Source organism: Lissotriton helveticus, chromosome 3_1 (assembly GCF_964261635.1).
Source record: "Lissotriton helveticus chromosome 3_1, aLisHel1.1, whole genome shotgun sequence".
NCBI lineage: Eukaryota > Metazoa > Chordata > Amphibia > Caudata > Salamandridae > Lissotriton > Lissotriton helveticus.
In genome coordinates this window covers 1,878,822,483-1,878,844,777 of record NC_136061.1, presented here as the reverse complement: position 1 = coordinate 1,878,844,777, position 22,295 = coordinate 1,878,822,483, and the positions used below count along the sequence as shown (strand labels likewise).

At 46.6% G+C, this 22,295-nt stretch overlaps 1 protein-coding gene and 1 pseudogene across 1 annotated transcript in view; one reads left to right on the top strand and one right to left on the bottom strand.

The window, feature by feature from the left end:
- Nucleotides 1–22,295, top strand: part of LOC144823935 (sperm-specific sodium:proton exchanger-like) — a 5,382,759-nt gene that overhangs the window by 3,753,139 nt on the left and 1,607,325 nt on the right. The window lies entirely within an intron of this gene.
- LOC144825348 (exosome complex component CSL4 pseudogene) lies at nucleotides 18,274–18,871 on the bottom strand (annotated as a pseudogene).

The window sequence follows — 22,295 nt, the reverse complement described above, 5'->3', positions numbered from 1 at the left end:
TCGGGGAGAGGCGGAGGCCTAGCAATTATATACAGGGACAGCTTTAAGTGTCGGGTCACTCCTAATTCCCTGCTGACTTGCGAGAGCTTACACTTTGCACTTGATCTCTCCCCTACCACCACTTTTTCTGGTATTTTACTCTACCGCCCACCGGGTTCCCTGAATAATTTTATCACTCAAATTACTGATCTCACTGCCAACGCAGTCTTGACCTCATCTAACCTCACCCTGCTTGGGGATTTTAACATCCATTCAGATGACCCCCAGGATATGGCAGCTAATAACTTGCGTGCCAACATGCAAGCGTTAGACCTCTGCCAGAGAGGCCATCAGGCGACCCACAAGAAGGGACATCTCCTTGATCACATATACAGTAATACCAACCTTAATGTAGAGTCCCCTGTTCCACTGCCTTGGACTGATCATTTTTTGATACCGTTCACCTGGCTTTCTGACTCCTGTTCCCCCCGTGAGGCCTCTACCAAGTACATGGGCAGGAAATGGTCCTCACTTCCCCTCACCGACTGGACATTGGCTCTCACTCAAGACCCCCCGAGAAGGGCCTTGACCCCTGCCTCTGCTTCTAGCAACTTTGATCACTGGATCTCCAGCACCCTAGACCGAGTTCTTCCCAAACGCCCCTGTAAACTCATCAGAAGACCTAAAGTTGCACCCTGGTACACTCCTGCTCTGAGGTTATTAAAGCTTGACTGCCGCAAACTAGAGAGAGCGTGGAGGAAGGACCATTCTCTGTCTAGGAAAGATGATTATAGGTCCGCAATAAGGCTCTATAAATCAGAGATTAAATTGGCGCAAACCTCCTTCTACGAAGGGAAAATTAGTGCTGCAGCCAACGCGCCTAGGGAAATCTTTAGGATAGCCAAGTCCCTTATTTCACCCCCGGCTGAGCGTCCTACTGCTGAAGGGGCACAAGACCGCTGTAATGAGCTAGCTGCCTTCTTCTCCAAGAAAATTTCGACCATATACTCTTCTTTTAGTAATCCTACGGTCACCGCCCCCTCCGTCCCATCTAAGCCAGCTGATTCTGCGGCTCTCTGCAAACTGGATATAATTCCGCTTCTTGATGCCGGCAGCCTGGATAGATTAATTTCTAAAGTTTCTTCCGGGTCTCCCAATGACCCGGCACCCCCCCGGATCCTTGTCAAGGCACTGGACGTTATTCGTCCTGTCATCCTGGAAGCCTTAAACACCTCCATCGTGGCCAGGTCGGTCCCACTCCCCTGGAAGTGCGCCATGGTGAGGGCGCTTCTCAAGAAGCCCTCCCTGGACCAGAGCAACTTGTCCAACTATCGCCCCATTTCGTTGCTCCCCTGGCTGAGTAAACTGCTGGAGAGGCACGCCAACAATATCTTAACAGACTATTTGGAGTCCAACTGTCTGTTGCGTGCCTCCCAGACAGGTTTTCGCCCTCAACATGGCACAGAAACCGCTATGTTAGCGGTTACAGAGGAAGCAAGAACGACTTTGGATCGGGGAGGAAAGGTGGCCATTATCCTGTTAGACCTTAGCGCCGCGTTCGACACGGTGAACCATGCCACGCTATTACACCGACTGGCGGGCATGGGCGTGTCGGGCGCGGCTCTAGACTGGCTTACCTCCTTTCTGAGTGAGCGCTTTTTCCAGGTCTTCGAGGGTGAGATAGTCTCTCCCAAACACCCTCTCAGGTGTGGGGTCCCTCAGGGCTCCTCCCTGAGCCCGACCCTCTTTAACGCCTACATGGAACCTCTGGACAGGATAGTCCATCCCTTTGGTGTGCGTATAGTCACCTACGCGGATGACACGCAGCTTGTGGTCTCGTTAGACCACGCAGATGGATCATCCGACACCTTAGGCCCCTGTCTAGAGGCTGTTGCCAGATGGATGCAAGCCTCCTGTTTGAAGCTTAACGGGGAGAAGACAGACATCATTCTACTCGGAAATCCCTCCCCGTCTGCTCTTGCACCCGTCTGGCCACCATGTCTTGGCGCTCCTCCTGCCCCCAAGTCCCAGATAAAGAGCCTCGGGATCTGGCTTGACACCGCCCTTGATTTCTCGGTCCAGGCTACTAAGACTGCCGCCACTTGCTTTGGACTAATGAGGATGCTCCGGCGGGTGCTCCCTTTGCTCCCTTTCCAGGCGAGGAGGACCATGGTCCAGGCCCTGATTCTCTCTCGCCTGGATTATGGGAATGCTCTCTACCTAGGAGCACCGGCTTCGGTACTGCAGAGGCTTCAGGTCACACAAAACAGTGCGGCCCGCCTACTGTTCAATCTCTCCCGTCGGCAGTCGGCGAGGAAGGCTCTGAAAGACCTCCACTGGCTCCCAATGGCTGCCAGAGTGCAGTTTAAAGCTTTGTGCATTATGCACAAATCCTTTCACCGTGTAGGCCCAGCGATTCTGCACCCTTTGGTCACGCCTTATGTCCCAGCACGCCCCCTTCGGTCTGGTACCTTGCAGCTGGCCACCTCCTCTAAAATTAACAAAGCCCGTTGGGGTGGCCGCTCTTTTTCCCATTCGGCGACCAGACTTTGGAATGCCCTCCCCTTTGCCATCCGAGGAAATAGCAACCTCCTCTCATTCAGAAAGGCCTTGAAAACGCATTTGTTTGCTAAATCCTGCTGATCTGCCCCGAGCCTGCGCTAAACCATTTTATCTTCAAGCGCTGCGAGGCCCTAGGGCAGTTATGCGCTATACAAATGCAATTTTTCATTTCATTTCATACCCCGAGCCCAGTAAAGACATACACACACTAGATAGTGGTTGCGGCGGGGTGAAAAACCACGAGCGGTCTCCCCGCATTTATTTATCCCCTCTGGACGAGCCCGCTCCAAGGAATGCATGTGCAGATACAATGTATGAGAGAGCCCGGATGGCTCTCTACACCATGGAGAAAGCTGCAAATCTTAAATCACAGATAGAGCTGCACTCAAAGAGGGTACCAAACTGTAATACCGTTCAATTGTGCATAGGCATACGTGTAGTAACCACCTGACCCAGAATCAAAATCACTGGGATTCAGGTACAGGCCTGGCAAATTTTAATGACATAATGGGCTAAATTTCAAGCTTTCAATAACCAACTCATCTCCCCACCAGAACCGGTCCTAGGATTTGTAGAGCCCAGGGCAGAACAGGAACATGCGAGGCCCCTCTAATTTGCATAAGATGTAATATCACAGGAAGTGATGTCACAGGAAGTGACTTCAGTTGACCTATCATTTTCTTGAATTGTTGAAACAGCTTTGTACAAAGCCACTTATCTAGTGTGGACATCTGCTAAATTGCTGAAAATACAAATAAAAACCCTAATAAAATACGTACAAATATTTTAAAGCTCTGTTGTGTGGAAATACAATGCATTAATCCAATTGGATGGAAAAGTTAGACCTAGCTCACTATAAAACTGATATGTTTACTCTGGTGCACTGTTTCCCGATTAGTCCATGATTAAATTCCAAGACAGAGTAATAACTTCCAGGATAGCCTAGCACTCCCCCGATGGCCCTATCACGCAGTCTCAAATCCGGTGTTTAGATGAGTTTAGCAGTGACGGAGCAGGCCTCCACCAGAGCCTCCAATCTTCATGATCTCAGCCTCACCGCAGCAGGTAGCCAGGTCAGTATAGGAAGCCTTAAGCAGCATGGGACAATGTACGTGACGGTACTAGAAAAGCGTTGTTGGATCCGGACTCTGTCAATATTGGGACTGAGGCGTCTGACTCTCTTTCACACAACCTCTCCCATGTAACCAGGTCTGCTCGCCTGCATGCCTTTCTCCAAGGCATTGGGCCTATGCTATCTTGTGGGGCAGTATGCTTTGTCAGGTCGGGCTTAGGTTTTCCCAGTGGATCTGTGCTATTCCCTACCACTGTTTTCTGAGGCCAGGCAGCAGGGTAGGAGCTAGATGCACAGTTAGGACATGGGCAAAAAAGGGTCCCACTTAGAACTAGATTTCTTAAAAAGATCAAGAGAAATAAGAGTGCAAACAGAGCAGGCTGAAGTTCTACAGGCACATCAAGGATTATTCAAGATCAAAAACCTTTGGAAAGGAAGGCGCAAATCCCAAAACTAAGCCAAATTTTTACATGGAAAATAAAGGGATAGGGAATTGCAGTTGTTGGCAGAAGGCTCAGTGTGTGTAGCAGCACATTGGTTCAAATACATTTTTACCTCTTTTCCCCCTCTTACCTTTTTGTTTACTGACTCTGCCTACTTACATCTACCTCTCCCCTCTATGCTATACTTCAACTTCACCTCTTGGCCAGTCCAGTACCTTCTCTTGCTGGTTCGACCCCTCTTACATCCACCTCAGCCTATTTGCTCATCTCTCAAGTCTCATTTATCCACAAGCCTCTTACAGACTCTCTCTGGTTCTGCTACTTTTAAATCCATCTTTCCCATCCATGTTCTACCCTTTACCTCTCATCATTTCACCTAGCCTTGCACCTTCTCTTTGTGATACTGCCCGTCTTACAACCTAAGCCCTACTCTTCACCTCTCTTTTCTCACCACCTCACCACCTCTCCACTTCAAACTGTACACTTAATGTACTGTACTTATCACCTCTCATCAGCCATTAACTGTATCATGTGGATGGATTCTGCCCCTCTTACCTCCTTACTCTTATATCTACCTCTCTCCTCCATCCTGTACACCTTACATCTCTCCCCCTCCCTCTTACGTTTCTCACTGATTCTTCCCTTCTATATTCACCTCTCACCATTCCTTCTCTCTTCTCTGCTTAAGGTCTCCTAATAGTTCTGCATCTTTTACATCTATATCTTCCAGCTATCTATATTTCCCATCCATGTACTGTCTATCATCTCTCTCCTCTCCCTCCAGCCTCCTAACCTTTATTGCTGGTCTGTCCCCTTTACATATACCTCTTCCCTTTGACGCCCCCCCAGCCTTACCTTGCCTCACTGTACCTCTCTTACATCCACATCTCCCTTCCATGCTCTATACTCCACCTAATGTCTCCAACTGTCTCTTACCTTTCTCACTGGCTGTGCCCATATTACATACACCGCTCACCTCCCTGCTAAACTCTTCACCTCTCATTTGTTGCCAGAATCTAACCTTCTCTAGCTGGGTCTGGCTTGTTTACATCTGCCTCTTTCCTGCATACCTTGCCCAGCCTCTTACCTGCTGTTCAAGGTCCTGCCCTCTTATATCTACTCCTCACCACTCCCACTCCTCACCACTTAAGTTCTCCTACTAGTGTACATCCCTACCCAAGCACTGCCTATTACCTTTCTTCTTTGCCTTCAGATTCAACTTTTTTGATTGGTTCTGCCCCCTAACGTCAAACTCTCCCCTCCATGCTCTACTCTTTGTTTCATCTCTCTCTCACCTCTATCCTCCTTTCGCTGGTTCTACTCTTATAACATCAACCCATCCTCTACATGTGCTGCTGTTCTTTACAGTCCTCCCCCACCTCTTACCTTGTTTCACCTTTTGTGCAGGGGTGTAACACAGGGGGCCCCTGCGGAGCTGAGGGGCCCCCAACATTTCCCAGGAGCCCCAGTCCACTAGGGGGATCCCATTCAGCGCACAGCAAATGAATATCTTTGAGATATGGGAATCTCACACAACTAGAAACTGATGCTGGTGGAAAACCACAAGTTTACCAGGCGCACAGCTGAAATGAATGCATATACGTTACACACAAAAAGAATCAAAGCTTTTCAACAACAAGTAAACACAGACTGCTGTGGAATTTCTTCATGCATTGTATTTTATGAATACCGCAAAATTGTGCTTAAAGGCAATGTTTACAAGACAAAATAATACACCTCTATTTTCTTGTTCATACAATATATATGAATAAACAAATTGTGATACTGAAATACTTGATGACAAATCGGAAAAAAAACTTCTTATGTGGTCTTGCCCTCATGCCAAATGCATTTCGCGAAAAATCCCTTCTTCAGGTGCCACTGTAGAAAAACAAAAAGAAGAAGAAGGCAACACTGAACAAAACAGAATGCAATTACAATCAAAATTGTACAGCATAAGGCCCGCCATTGATGTTCAGGGAAGATACAGAATTCAAAAAATAAACCTTATATGCATATAAGAACAGTCAACATCTTAGAAAGAAAAAGAAAGAACCACACACCCGTGTTGGTAAGTGGAAAAAAGGAACAAAAGAAGATCGAATAGGAAAGATGTGATTTCAAGAACTCATCTATAAAAAAGACTGCTGATTTATTAGTGAGTATAGTGTTTGCGTGAGCCTCCAAGCTTAGAACTGAACTCAGACTTACGCAATGACCAATAATGAACAAGAGACGAGCTCCTGTCTCAATTCTAACGCAGTAGAAGCAACTGTGTGAAAAAAGGGGAAATAACGTCACTCAAGCTATTAATCTGACAGCACACCCCTACCGCAAAACTTACGATGTGCCAGAGCAACTTACTAGATGAAGAACCCCTGTATCAAATAAAAACGATCTTCAGAGTGACTTGGAGCTTGAAAAAAGGCTGCCAAATAAATGAAATTGTCATGATGAAAATATAAACAAACGCTTCTGTGAAGAAATTATTGGTGATACGATGTGCCATTGTACCTTATGCAGAAAGACATGAGCTTCACTGCCCGATCCAACTTTCTTGAACCACTCACGCACTGCCAATAAACTCTGTGTCTCGTTGGTACTGCCCCAATAAAGAGCTGCCTGTAAAAGTTAATACAATAATAAGTTAATACCAAGTTAATACATGTATATCGCGAAAGTAACCAACATTGTAAAAAAAAGGAAATACACAATTTACCGGTCAAAACCTCGGAAACACAGCAAGATTCTCGCCCGTTAAACAATTAAACTAGAGCCGTTCCCTCCTCGCTAATCGTACCGCGAAAAAGTTCTATTCAAGTGAAGGTAAGCATTGACCTAGAAATAGGACTAACGGCATCTCTCAGCGCGTCATGCCGCGCGCTCAGTAACGAAGTTCATGGGAAAAAAAATAAGACTGGATCACAACTATTAATCACTGCAAAGGACTCACGATGTCCCACCAAAAATATTGCAAAAGAATTGTTTGCTCGATAACAAATGTGAAATTATGAACCCGCGTAAATAAAACTGAATGTGAAGAATAATGAGAAAACAAGAAGAACCACAATGTGCATCGAAAAAAGAGAAAAAAATAGAAAATAAGAAGAATTGACTGCTTGCATACATCTGTCCAATCTAGTTGATACAATTGGTTTGCCACACTCCATGTGTTCCACATGTAAATAGACATGAATCAAACAGACTGTAAAACAAAAAAGACTTTCAAAAGCTAGACTGTAGGAAAAAATAACTGTCAGAAACAAGGCTGTTGGAAAAAAGGCAAACAGCTGACATTTTGCTCAGACATCAGAAACACAGTAATTCAATACTGTCATTTAAACCCCGTGGAATCAGGTTCTGCATATACTTAATCCACCATGCTTCTCCCTGAGACAACACTTTGCTGTTATCTGCGCCAGGTACACATTATGGCCCACATGCATCAACATTGCCATTTGCGATTCCTTATTAGTGAAAAATAAGGATTCGGTAAAAGGAATCGAAAATGGCTATGCATGAAGAAATCGCTAAAAAAATAGCGATTTCTTAAAATTCCTTAATTGCGACTCGCAAATTGCGAATCGCAATTAAGGAATACCTCCCCATTCATTCCTATGGGCCTAGAGACCCACAGGAATGAATGGGAAGACATTCTCAATTTGCGATTCTCAATTAGAGAATCGCAAATTGAGAATGAAATTTCAAGGGTGTCAAAAGGACACCCTGTTGCACCGCTGAAATCTGCCTATAAGTACATCTTGCACACGCACATGCCCCAAGGGGGCATTTTTCAAAGTTTTTGCAAATTACCATGAAGGTCAACTTTATGGTAATCTGCTCCCCCTATTAGGGAAATCGCTATTTTTTTTAGTTTGATGCATTGCATTTAAGGAATCTCAATTTGACATTCCTTAAATGCAATTGCAATTTAAGTAATCACAATTTTGCGATTACTAAAATTGAGAAAAGTACAAAAATTATGATGCATCCCAAAAGTTCAAATTGCATTCGCAAACGGACGATTTTTGCAATTCGCACCATTTGCGATTGCAATTTTCAATGATGCATGTGCCCCTTAGAGACTTCAAAGATCATACATTTTAACTGTGCATTGGAATGCTGATGTTCCGACCAATGTGTGGCAAAGTAAGTTTCCGTGCTTTTCGTGCGGATGGTGCTTTTGTGCTCTGTAATTCTGGTTTTAATTTTATGTGAAGTTTTCCCTATATACAGAAGCCTGCAAGGGCACTTGATAGTGTATATAACATTAGTGGTGTTGCATTCACCATTGTACTTTAATGTGATAGGCTTGCCAGAATGTGGGTGATGTATTATGTTGCCTGTGATAACAATACCGCAATTGACACAATTATGGCATTTACGAATTCCATGGAATTGTTGCAGTTCAATTTGGTTTGTAGACAACATCTCTTTAATATTTTTACTCCGAGTATACGCACATAGGGGTTCATCCGAGAATAAACCTCTAAAGTCTGGTTCTTGTCTTAATAATTCCCATCTGGCATTGATGATTTTCTTGATAGCAAGCGACCTGGTGGAAAATTTAGACACGAAAACATGTCTGTTGAGACTGGTTTTTACTCGTGTGTGTAGCAATTCCTGGCGCTCAGTTAGGGCTATTTTGGCAGTTGCTTGTGACAAGGTAGATTGAGGATAACCTCGTTGCTTCAATTTTTCATTGTGTTCCTTGAGAGTAGCCTGGAGTTAGATTTCATCTGATTTAATACGTCTAATCCTTAGCATTTGGGTATGGTAGATTTTGAATCAATTTTGTTTGATGAAAACTTGAGTATAATAGCGCATTGTTTTTATCTGTAGGCTTAGTAACATAGTCGTGGCAAATTGCTGACCTTGTTTGGTTATGAGCACATCCAAGAAAGAAATGCTGTCTTTGCTGATGCAGTGTGTTAACCTAATTCTTTCATGTTTCGTGTTCAATTCTGCGATATGTTGGTCCAATGATTCCCTAGAATTGCGCCATATTAGAAAAATGTTGTCAATGAATCTGACGTAAAATACTAGCTGTGAATTCCAAGCAGTTCGAGTGAAAATATGTTCATTCTTGAACTGGAACAATTGAGCCGTCTTCGCGTTCCGTACACGGGCGCACAGCGTGTTATTTATTTAAGTCTTCATAATCAGATGTCAAACATTTACTCCATGTACTCCAGAATGTTGTACTGTCGAGATTTCATTTATTATCAGGTTGTAAATCACACGTGAAACAAATTGTTTTGAATTGCTTCTCATGCCCAGAGATGCTAATCAAAGCCTTTTTCTGGGCACGCCACAAAACACAGAAACACATCCTCAGAAGTGAATAACAATACCCAATGCATTTCGAGCTCAAATGAGCTCTTCTTCAGGGGTTTCACTAAAAATAGAAAACATATATCAATGAATTACAATTTCCAACCGATTCTGACAGACACTATGCACTTTTATGAAAAAGACATTGCATATTTAAACTCTGTGCCGTGAATTACATTCATAAACAACCACAGAGGCAACCCACCAACCTGAACCAGGGGCAGTAAATAAGTATTCCAAACAGCAGTTCAGGAGACAATTAACGAATCACAATTAAAAAATCAATTGCAATCAAATTCTACTTTGCAAAAGGAAAAAGAAAAGAAAAGGGAAAGGGGTAAAGATAAGGGAGACATAAATCAGAACTTTCAACAAAAGATTAAAAAGTATCACAAATTTATTATAAATAGTGCGCTCAAAAAGATAATTGCTGGTTTATAAAACAATACATAACATACAAAAGAAAACCAAACAAGTGGCAAACAATAATTATGTTACAAAAGAAGGGGTACTACATATACAGAGATTATGTGTCCTCTAGAGTTTATAAGCCACAGATACGTCGACGGCGTTTCAACCGCAGTCAGAGGTTGCGGTCATCATCAGGACAAGAACAATTCAATGAGCGTCAAGGGTCTGCAAATATAAATACAACAATATTTAATATTTGGGCTCCCTTAGAGGGGAAGAAAAAAGAGGGAGAAAAAGAAAGAAAGAGAAACGAGGGAAAGAACTACTCCCATTGTGAATTTTTTAAGGAAAGGGACTAAAGACCAAACTTGCCATAAGCGAAGAGGTTTTTCAGGCCCCTCCTAGTGAGAAAGACTGCCACCACCAATTGTGCATAAAGATAAGCATTCACCTACACTTAAAATTCTGACCAGAGCAATCACGTTTATATTTCATGTGCTCGCAATAAATTCCGTGTTCAAGTTACTGTGGAAAGAGAACTCAATTAGTATGCTAGCCGTATTGGGTAAAGGTTGCAATTTACGTGCTAGTCAGGAGCCACTTACTTAAGAGGCGATAACGATTCCCATACAACAAGGATGTAGCATTAATTATTCCTGTTGATAGCAAATTTATAGAGGAGGAGTAAAGACTTAATCCTCCATCTTGGACTTGTCAATAGTTTCCACGTCTCAACACCCAGCAGCAAGTCTGGGAGAAAAATTTAGAGTAACTATCGGGAAAATCACATAGTATACTTCATAGATGTCAAAAAACTTGGCTAGCCATCGCACCACACGTAATTCTTACCGGGGTGCTTTACAGCCTATAGTCATCAGGAATTGTTATTAGTCTACATGCTCTACAACCAAAAAACAAGGATCAACCATAGTTATATGATAATCTACTTGGACATAGTGCTTGAAGGCATGAAGCCATTAAAAAATAACAATATTAAAAATCCGAGGAGTCCAACGTCTCCGGGTTTAGATTGCATGTCTTACATGTTAGAATATCATGACAGTCCGCATCTGCAAATTAAATAAACAGAAAGTACAACATGTCGGGCCAGCTCAACAGCATCAAATCGATGTTTAGTTATCGCGCAAGGAAAAGTGCAGCAGCCAGCATACATATCAAAGAGAAAAGTTCGAAAGTTTGCTGATGACTATCCTGCAAACCCGTGTCCCTCCAAATATATGTACCAATAAGGGAAAGACACATAGTGTGTCTGCCCGCATTAGGCCACAAAATAATTCTAGAGACTTAGGGGTCCAATAGTATGTCGGGCGGATTGCCTCCGCCAGGGTGGCGGTGGCCACCGCCACCCTGGCAGAGGCAATCCGCCCGACAAGCACTCTCGTTTTCCCCTCCGCCAGATTAGGATGGCGGAAGGGACAGCGGCGGACGGAAAGACCGTCCGCCGCTTTACCGCCGCGGTCGCCTTGCGACCGCGGCGGTAATAGATTAATATGGTGGCGGTGTCCAATGGACACCGCCAGCCATATTACCATGGCACAATGCCGCCACGGAAAGGCAGGTGGAGATTGCTGCGGGGGGCCCCCTGCAGGGCCCCCAGGTTGCCATCACTATCAGGGGGCACATGGGGGGTACCTATGGCACCCCCCACATGTACATATGGAAAGCGGCAGGCACCGCCCGGTGCCTGCCGCTTTGCATCTTGAAATGCGTCAGCATATGTTTTGCATTGTGGCGGGCGGTGCAGAGAGCACCGCCCGCCACAATGCAAAACATATAGGATGTGCCCGCCACTGTGGCGGGCACATCCTAATACCCACAACGGGACCCCGCCCTTATGGCGGGCGGTCCCGATCTCCGTTAGGGTGGCGGGCCCCTAAGTTGTGCGTCCGTCTGTCAATTACCGTTTGGACTTTAAAAGCGGCTAGTCGAGCAGAGGACGCGAGGAGTAGGTCGAACCTGATCTCCCATGCCAGTAACTAAATATGTTACGCTATAGGCATTGACCCTACGCCCTGCCCGTTGAAGCGCTGAGAGCTCTTATCCGAGTCTTTTTTGCTTATTCGCCTGCCCATTTATTGTATTGTGCAGCACTTACCACTGGCCATTTTTGCCAGTAGGCACACAGGGGATCAAGGAACGGGTGTGCTTTTTAGGGAGCACGCACCTCCTGTCCTCCTGTTACTCTGGTCCTGACGAATACCGGGCAATAGCCCTTAAGGTAGAAACATGTTGACCACTCAACACATATAGAGATCCCTTTGGTCGTAACCCCCCTACCAGGATCTCGCCCTTATATTTTTAAACATTGTTCAGTTGCTCTATAATTAAAATTAATTTTTTGAGTACAACCAGGACAATTTTTAACATTTATTTTTTTGCACCCACAGTCACAACCCGCTCCACTGTAGTCCAGGTGTCGCAGCACACCTTGGTGTCGCTAGGACGCCAAGGTGGACCCCGATGATGAAGCATGTCACCACTAGGTGGTGAGTGAGGGGTTTTAAACAAAAGGATGAATTTCCTCCTTTTTGCCAAAAACCGGTCCTCCAGATACGTCTGTTCTTCAACCTCATAGGGGATACTCCTCTCATTGTTTTTGAACCATGGATTATCCTCTATGGGGGTGTGCGGTGAGGGGAAAGTCGTCAAGCCTTTCCGCACCGCCACCTTGTCCCACACGTCCAGGACCGTTCTAGTGGGAACCGCCAAATAAGCACTAGGGGATCGTCCCGCCCTATGGGTCCAAGCGAGGTTCCAGATTGTGCGACCCGTGACCGCCCGATCCAGATGTAGCCACCCCTTCTCACTCCGCCTAATACCCCACTCTATTACAAACCGCAAGTGAGCGGCCCAGTAATAGTCCACCAGATTCGGGCACCCTAGTCCTCCACGATCCCGCGGGGCCATAAGGAGAGACTGAGAGAATCGGGGTCTCTTGCCCCCCCAAATGAATTTAGTACAGTCCCTTTGTAAGGCTCTAATCTTCGGCAGAGGGATAGGTGTAGGAAGGCATTGAAACAGGCAGAGTAGTTTGGGTAGTATAGACATTTTGATTGCGTTCAATCTACCCAGCCAAGAGGGGATAAGAGGCTTCCACCGTTGTAGATCAGTGAGGACGGATTTGCGACATTCCGCCCAATTGAGCGCCGACCAGCCTCCCAAAGAGGGAGTCAGGGAGAGGCCGAGGTATCGGATATGTTGGTCTGTCCACCGGTAGGGGCACAGCACTTCCAGGGGAGGAACATCGGCCTGAGGGATCGTGAGGTTAAGCACCCACGACTTATCGTGATTAATTTTCAAGCCAGAGGCGCTTTCGAAGGAGCAGAGCACCTCATGAAGCGCCGGCAAGGACTGTCGCGGTTCCGTTAGAGTGAGAATGAGGTCGTCTGCGTATAACGCCACCTTATGAGTTTGCCCCCCCATCTGAACGCCGCAAATGTCTGGGTTTCGCCTGATCAGGTCCGCCAGCGGTTCAATCGCCAGGGCGAACAGCAATGGCGAAAGAGGGCAGCCCTGCCTTGTCCCTCTGCCAATGGCGAACGGTTCTGTCAACCTCCCATTCACCCTGACCCTCGCTCGAGGCGCCATGTAAGGTGCCATGATCCTGGCATCCTCGGGCCGAGCCCCATCCTACAGAGGACCGCTTGGAGAAACCCCCAGTCCACGCGATCAAACGCTTTCTCAGCGTCTAACGACAGGATGCACGCCGGAATGTGCCAGTGATGTACCTTCCCTACCAAATGTGCCAGTCTCCGCACATTATCTGCCCCTTGACGGCCCCGGATGAAGCCCACCTGGTCAGGGTCAATAAGGTCCGGCATGTGGGGATCAAGTCTCTTAGCCAGCACCTTCGTGTAAATTTTAAAATCAGTATTAAGCAACGCAATCGGGCGATATGACGAGCAAAGCGCCGGATCTTTCCCAGGCTTAGGGACTAGAGCTATTTCCGCCATTCCCATGTCCGGAGAGGGACCCTGGCCACCATCGAAGGAAGCAAAGAGTCTAAGAAGAGAAGGACCTAGCTGTTCCTGAAATAGGCGGTAAAAGGAAAGCGGTAAGCCGTCAGGGCCCGGCATCTTCCCTAAGTTCAGATCCTTGATGGCCTCAGTCACCTCGGCAAGCGAGAGTGGCTCTTCTAACTTTTCCGCCGCTTCGGAATGCAAGCGCGTCCCGCCATAGTGCTCCAGAACCTCCTCCGGCGGGGTAGCGCCCGGCGGAGCCGCCGTGTATAAGGAGGCGTAATAGTCTCGGAACGCCTTCATTTTAGCCTCCATCGCCGTTGCTCGAGACCCGTCTGGGAGCGTCACATTCGCTATGTGGGATCTGGCCGCCTTGACCCTCAGTCGTCTTGCCAAAAGCTTCCCCACTTTGTCCCCACCGTCAAAATGCATGCGCTTTAGCGCCAAGAGGGATTTCTCCGCACGATTCGCCCGTAGCATGCGCAATTGCCCCCGCAGATTCGCTAGGTGCCTCCGCGTCTTCAGAGTGGATTCTTCTTGATTCTGCGCCTCTGCCCCCCGCAAATCCGCCACCAGGCCCTCCTCCACTGCCCTCCGTTCACGCGCTCTCGCAATCTCGAGGGAGGTGATGTGACCCCGAATTGTAGCCTTAAAGGCGTCCCACACCACCGGGAACGGCGTTTCCGGCAGATCGTTGAACTCAAAGTATGAGGTAATGGCCGTGCGGATGTCGTCAACCGACGCCGTATCCCTGAGGAGGTGTGGGGGCAGATGCCACTTCCGTTCCCTAGGGGGACCACTCCTCAGATCTCTAAGGAGCAACTCCACATGCGCATGGTCCGAGATGGATATGTCTGACATCTCCACATCTACCACATCACAAAGCAGGTCGTGCGATACGAACAGATGATCGATGCGGGAATAAGAGCGGTGAGCACTAGAATAAAAATAATATTCCCTTTTGTCTGGGGAAAAGTAGCGCCACGCGTCGAAGAGACCCAAATCGCCTATCTGTTTGCGTAGCGCCGAGGACATCGCCCCTGCCCCATGAAAGGAGCCCGCACTCCGGTCCTTCGTAGGGCACCATACCAGGTTAAGGTCGCCCCCCAGAACAATCGAGGGCCCACCCCGAAGGACATGAGCACGCAAAAGATCCCGAAGGAAGCGATCCTGCGCCAGGTTGGGCGCATACACATTGCACAACGTAAGACGGCGGGAGCCCACCTCTACCGATACCTTGAGGAAGCGACCGTCACCACCCCGGAAGAGCTTGTCAGAACCCCGCCTGATGCCAGCTTTGCACAGAACTGCCACCCCTGCCGTTTTCGTATCAGCTGAAGCCCAGAATTGAAGGGGGTATCTAGGGTGCGCCATGCGCTTTGTATCTGCCTGGAGAAGGTGGGTCTCCTGTATGAAAATGATGTCCGGGTCCTGCTGCAAGAAGTAATGCCAGAGCTGTTGGCGCTTATTAGGCGAGTTAAGACCTTTAACATTGAGTGATAAAATCTTAAGGGGTCTGGCTATATCACTCGCCATCTTGGGGGTCCCTAAGGTTAGTACGCAAAGCTACGCGCAGCAGAGCACCCACCAGCTCAGAGCCCCACCCAGAGGGCCCACCCCCGCTCCCCGCACCATCCCCCACCCCCAGCCCCCCATAGCGGACAGAGAAAGGAAGGAAAGACAGAAAAAAGAGAAAAAGGAAAGTCAAATGAGAAAGCCAAACTTTCAGCAGCCTGAAGGGCTGACGGCCTAGGCCGTAAAGACGTGGCCAACTGGGCCAAAGTACACTGTCTCCAGAGTAGGGCATCCTACACCCACGGGTTTGAATGTCTATCGGGATGTCACTCCCCAGGAGACAGTCTCGGTGGGACATGACTGGCCGGGAACACTAGAAGGTATGGAGCCCCCACCTTCCTAGGCCCAGCACAAAGAGATCAGGAGTCCAAGCAACTTCCCCCCCGCCCCACAACCAATGTTCCCTCTAATTGTTTTCCTCTGTGTGTGGCAGTGTAAGGTCTCTGTGCGCTGCAGCCAAGGTTATGTGCGCCAGGAACCAGACCACGCATCTGGGTGCAGTGTCTAAAGAAAGGGGCGTGGCCAACATGAAAGTGCGCATGGGGCACTTTTACACAAAGTATTAAAAAGAAAAAAAGCTTTTGTAGCACGGCCTCTAAAGTGAATGGGGTCATGCTGTGAATTAAATAAACAAATAAGGCCCTCCGTGCACTGTATCTAATGTGACTCCCAGGGACGGTTGCTTTTAAAGGCAAGAGGAGTGTAGCCCCACCTGCGGCGACTCTCCCCCACCCTTTAGACCATACCATTGTTACTACTTTATAATTATCACAGGCTGCTGGTGATATTGTTGTTGCTGCCCCTCAGTTTTGGAGTGTGAGCTTGCCTCTGAACTTGAGCAGCCGGAAAGAAACAATCCAGCAATAGAGCTGGTGCACATGTGCCCTGCGAAATAAGAGGAGTCAGTATACCTCATGACTTGAACTGCTTCTTCGAAGAAACAATTGTTGCAAACGTCTGAGCCCAACACTAGATAGCAGGAGTATGCAGTGCATGTGTATTTACAGCCACACATACTACAAACAAACTTCTCCTAACAGTCACAATTCTTTTTCAATTTTTTTTGCCTCGCCGCATCAATGTAATTTCTTTTCTATGTCATGGTAGGGTTTATTTGTAGAGTTATCACACAAAGAGGCTTCTTGGTTTTGGAGACCGCTATAAAACCAGTGTCTGAGAAATAAAGCTCGAAGATAATTATAAAAAATCTGGGTTTTCAGTTAGTGTCTAAAACAGTAGCTTTGTTTCTGCCTGCAAACCAAACTCAAAAAAGAGAGTTCCTTAGTTTGGCTGCTTCTGTACAAACAGCATGGTCTCCATAAGTGGCTGTTCTGGTTTTAGCGCTGACAAGCATCAATTGGTTGAGGGAACATGACTGTTGACAGAAGTAGCATTTATTGGCCAGAAAATATTGAATTCTGAGGTGTATCTTGGTTTTCTTTAAATGCTTTCTTTTTAAAATAAAAATGTCATGGCATAAACCATATTTGGAGAGTAAAACATAGTTGGCACCATTTACAGTACAATTATATGAAAGCATTTGTAGTGAAGAACAGCTTAAACAACTGCAGGTGTGTAAGCTTCATTATGATTTTGTTTTCTTTTTTTAAAACTCCCCTAAGTGTCAATGCACATAGCTATTGACCTAACACACATGACTGACAGTAGTGACAATCATTCAAAAGAAATCTGTTTCCTGTATCCTTCCATATTTAAACATAAATACAGACTGAAAACAAGGTTTTTTTCTGTCTGCATGTATCTGTAAAAAAACAAGCATTAAAAATGCAATAGGTCTTGCCTTTCATTAAATTAAAGCCATTTGCTTTGCTAATGGTATTGTATAGCAAAGCAAATGGCTTTAACTTAAAGGCGATACCTGTTGCATTTTCAATGCTTGTTTAATGTCTTGCTGCTCCTATCCAGTGATCCCTTCATAGCTACCTGGTTCTTCTCCGGGACACTGTGCAGGAGTGATGTGGCTACTGGTGGGCCTTTACCCAAGATAAGAGTTTGCTGAAGAGTTAGCATCCAGTCCTTAACCACATAGTATGTGCAGCAATGTGGAATGCATAGAAGTCCTTGTTGTAACTTCGCTAAACTAGTCTGTGAGCAAATAAAAGTCCTGACCACAGAAGTTAACCAGCTGCCATTGGAACGTGTATTGAATTACATGGTGCCTTTCTGTAGGGCCAGTGAGGAGCAGATGAAGTGCCCAGCAGTGCCTCAGAGCCCCCTTATCTGTGTATCTGTCATTTGACAAAGCTCACAGTAAGCGTCAATAACAGCAGAGTTGCTGTGCTTTGCAGACAGACCACGCTCTGGATTGCTTCCTCATTTCAATTCGAAGGGCCTACAAATTTTCCTCTCCCTGGCAACATGCGGCGGGCGGCGGCTAGAGGCACACCATCTCAGAGGATCCTGCAAGCAGCAACAGTCCAGCATTTTCTAGGACCCTCATCCTTGAAACCCTCATTCATCCCCGTTTCACTTATGAGAGGACCTTCAAATACGTGAGTCCGGGATGTGCACTGTGCAAAAAAGGGTGCCGAGTTTGATTTAATAGCCTATGATGCTCCATCCATAATAACAATTTAAGCAACATATAGGGTGCACGGGTACCATGACCTGCATCTTCGTTCAGTGATAGTAATCATCAAGGCGGAGGCAGTATTGTTTCTCAATTTATGTTAAAAAAAAACACTTTTAATAAGTACTTCTCAAATAATCTGATTATTAAAGTTAATGGTTCTGCGTGTTTAAGATGCACTTTCATGAATATTGGAGACATCTATCATACTCCAACATTATTAATTTTTGTATGATCTACTGGACAACTAGAATCTGGGGCCTCGCCCAGTGCTGCGTGCCAAGGTGTGATGTTCCCTACTGCCAGTTATAGTCTCTTCTGAGAAATTCAAGTGGAATACGTCTGTAGAAACTCTGGCTGCACCCGGGTCACTTTCCTGAACTCCTTCATGTGCGTCTGCGGGCACTGTATCTCACTCCAGCTGATGGGCACCATCTGCACTCCTGCTTCATTGTGGGCAACCACCACATCCAGCTCGTTCTCAGCAGTTGTCAATAGATAGTTGGACTGTGCATCACCAAGTGAAATAACTTTTGCCAGGACGATGTCACCAGGTCGGAAAGTCTTGTACACTCCAATCTTGTCTTTTTCAGTGGCTCGAATGTCTTCCTTTCGTGTTGTTCCTCTGAATGTATTCTTCAATGGAGTGGATGCAATGTAGAGAATCTGAACTTTGGCAAAGCGGGTATTAATGCTGCACACCTTACAAGTGACAGTCGCACCCACATCAGGTAGGAGCACGGACTGCGCATCTCTCACCACAGAAACCGTAGGCAACATTCCATTATCACTTTTCTTCATCACATACCCTGAGAGGGAGGCATAAATATACCCATGCCTGCTGTATGTCCCACTGCCAGGGTAAAAGTCTTCAAGACTGCACAACCGTTCTCCAGGTATACAGTACCGTGCAGGAGCCATGACCACAAACACTCTGCTGGTCCCATACACTCTAGCGCCGCAACGCATGCTGTAACGAGCGTGAACCAACGTGATTGGCTGTCACACAACCATTTGTCATGCACTGCAATTAAGAGGAATATTGTCACAAAAGCTCATTATTAGCCCGCTGCAGCGCTCCACTAACACAAAAACATGCATCAAGTCCAAAAGCACGACGTGTAAAGCACACGTCGTGGTTTTGGACTGGCTACATTTCATTTCTTAATGGGGCACGGCTGCGGGTTGATTGTGGGCCTTTGTGAAAGTATTCCTGTTAATCGCAGCACCATCATGCGCTGCAATGAACAGAAATATTTTCACAATGGCCCACAATCAGCCCCCAGCCGTGCCCCATTAGGAAATTAAATGCAGCAAGTGCATGAGCTTCTTGCTGCTGAATGCGTGCACAGGCTGCCAGTAAAAAAGCAAACATTTCTCCTGCCAGTCCCGGTGATGCGAACGCTTCGAGGGATCTGCTGTGTGCGCGCTTCAAACATGAGACTGCGCGCTCGGAGTGAAAGATGTGCGCGCGTGCACATGCGCGCGGCTTCCTGGGAACACTGCCCACAACCATCCCCGCCCTCCGGAGGGGTATAAGAGAACAGTACCTCGAGTAGAGTGACATATGTGTGCTGTCCATCTCACGGTGTGGAGGACCGTCCCGCAGGGGAGCGGTTTGCACGGTCGATCTCTGCCTCCTCCAGCGCTCTAATGTGGGCGATGACCATTTATGAGCTTTTGAAAGATTAAGGACATCACTTTGAGATTTAGGGGCTCCTCAAGTGTTTTATCTTTCAGTGGATTGCCATCCCATATCCGAGTGCAATCCGAGTGCAATCCACGATGTCTTGTGATAGGGTACGTTGGCGGCTGATGTAGCAGAAAGCCTCCCCCCTCAGGCCACATATATTCCTCTCTAAGTACTTGAAATTGATTCATGGCTGTATCCATCTCTACATCTCTTAGGGTACTGATCCCTATAAGATCCCAGCACTTAAAGCCTGATAGGCTCTCTAACTAGAGCAGCTTCCAAAAGTTCAACAGGATGGTGTCTCCCGTTAGGCCCGTAGACCATCTCATCTGGTGTAGAACCTTGTCCAAAACCTGAAGTAGTACTCTAATAAATGCTGGAACACCTGATCTACTTTCTTTTCCCATAGAGTACTGCTAGGTAACCCCCCAATCCCATAAGCACCCTGTTGCCACTCACAGATGGCTCACACTGGTCTACACAGACCCTATCATCAATTACAACTAGTGTGTAGCCCAATAATACCTGCTTATGGAAGTTGGGTAGTATTATCATTGTATACAAAGCTGCCCTGCCCAGCAGAGAAAGTGGCAATGTCCTTCAATGCCTAGCCTCACTCTTGAACTGATCCAATATACCATAAAAATGGTTTTTGAGGAAGCTCTCAGGAGAGCGAGTAATCAAGAGCCCCGTGTATCAGAAACCCAGCCTGGAAATATAGGCTGCCCCTAATCGGCATGGATACCTCCTAGCTTGTAAGTGGATAAAGGACCGATTTAGACTTTTTAATACAGAATCCACTATATATCATTTATACTGTCAATGGAGATTTCCAGATCATACAGTAAGATGTCATCAGCATACAGTAAGATTTTCTCCACCCAGTCATCCCATTGCAGACCAGGTCACTTCTCATCCAACATGCCAGTGGTTCCATTGGTAGAGCAACGAGCATAGGGAACAATGGATACCCCTGTCTAGTGCCCCTATTTAGAGGGAACATAGTTGAGTACCCACGCTTGAACTCTGGTGCATGCTAGGGGGTCATGATAGAACAATTTCACCGACCCAAGTAGCATGGTCCTAGATTCATCATCTCTTTCACTTTGAACAAGTAGGGCCAATCAAGAGAGTCAAACACGTTAGATACATCTAATGATACCAGCACGACTGGTGCTGCAATATTGACCATCTGAGAAAGGCACCCAAACAGTCAGCAGAGATTCAACCTGGTGCTTCTGCCCCGCATACAGCCAGACTGATCCGGATGTATAACGGGCGCTATTACACGTTTTAGGTGGTTCGCAAGTACTTTGGCCAAAATGTTATTAACAAAAAAAAGAGATAGGCTTGAAGAAATAGACTTGTAGGAGGTGCATTGGTTGGCAGATTTTCTGACTGAGTCTCTCTCACCATGTGGCCTTCATTTAGTGCCACTTCATACATTTGGAGGAGATAATTAGATATCCTGCTAGCCAGACGTTTACATATCATAATCTGTAGACAATTTGGTCTATGGGCCTTGGACTTCACTGTGCTTTTGTTTTCACTGAAGTAGTTTTCCGTGGTTCGGCACAACTCATCAACCACTCCTTTTTGTTCCAAGACCCAGGGGTCCAATTTCCAGCCTCTTAAGGCTGCATGTGCCAGTTCCAAGCAGAGCAGTAGGTGGTCTGAGATCCCCCGGGCAAGAAAACATTTGTTTAGAACTTGAGGCAGATATAAACCATGCCTAAATATATGGTCTAAGTGCAAACAGGAGTGTGCACAAGTCTCTTCATTGGTGGTTGGCTGCTTTTTTAAGGGCAGACAATATTTATTTCAGTACCTTTACTTGGGCTTCAAAGTTGCAATGGTTGTTTCTGCAGATTCTACCCTGTCCCTAACTTTCAGAGATTTCCTCAGAGACACTGTCTATCATGGATTCCAAAGTGGATTTGGTGTCACAAACATCATGCATCATGTAAGCTAGCATGGGCTCCCCATGCTCAACATTGATGTCTGCTGTAGAGCTTCCTGGACTATGGTCTCTCCTCACTGGAGATTTTGAAAATGCATATTTGTCTGGGTTGTTGATCCTCTTTACCACTTTATGTTTGCCCATGTTGCAGCCACCAAGGTCTAGGATCATGCAGCAAGTAGTGGGAAATAAGGGGGTTGGATACAGACGACCTCCTGAGTTTCGTTGAAGGGTATTGAGGGTAGTCCAGCATTCACTCCTGCCGGTCCCAAAGAATGGAAAGAAATGTCAGTGGGGGTGTTGTGCTTCTTTAGGCACTACAATTTACGTTGGCCAGTGGGCCCCCAATTCACAAGTCTTGAAGTCTACTCTCTGCAGCATAAATCTGCACTGGAAGTTCGATGTTTAGCATGGAGCGTGTGGGAGGCACGGGCCCACTATGTGATATATATGGCGCTGCATTTGATACCAGAATACAGCCCCCAAAACCTCAACTGTTCACAATCTCTCCCTGTACCGCACTAACTGCAGTTTTGCTGTCGAGCCACGCAGTCTTACATGTCAGGGCTGGCCAGAAAGAATCATGTAGGCCACAATAGCAGGGAGTCCCCCGCAGTTCACTGTTGACTATTGGATCTGGTTTCCCTGGGGTAATTACGTGGCTCCGCGATCTTCCCCCTCATCTCGTAGCAGCGG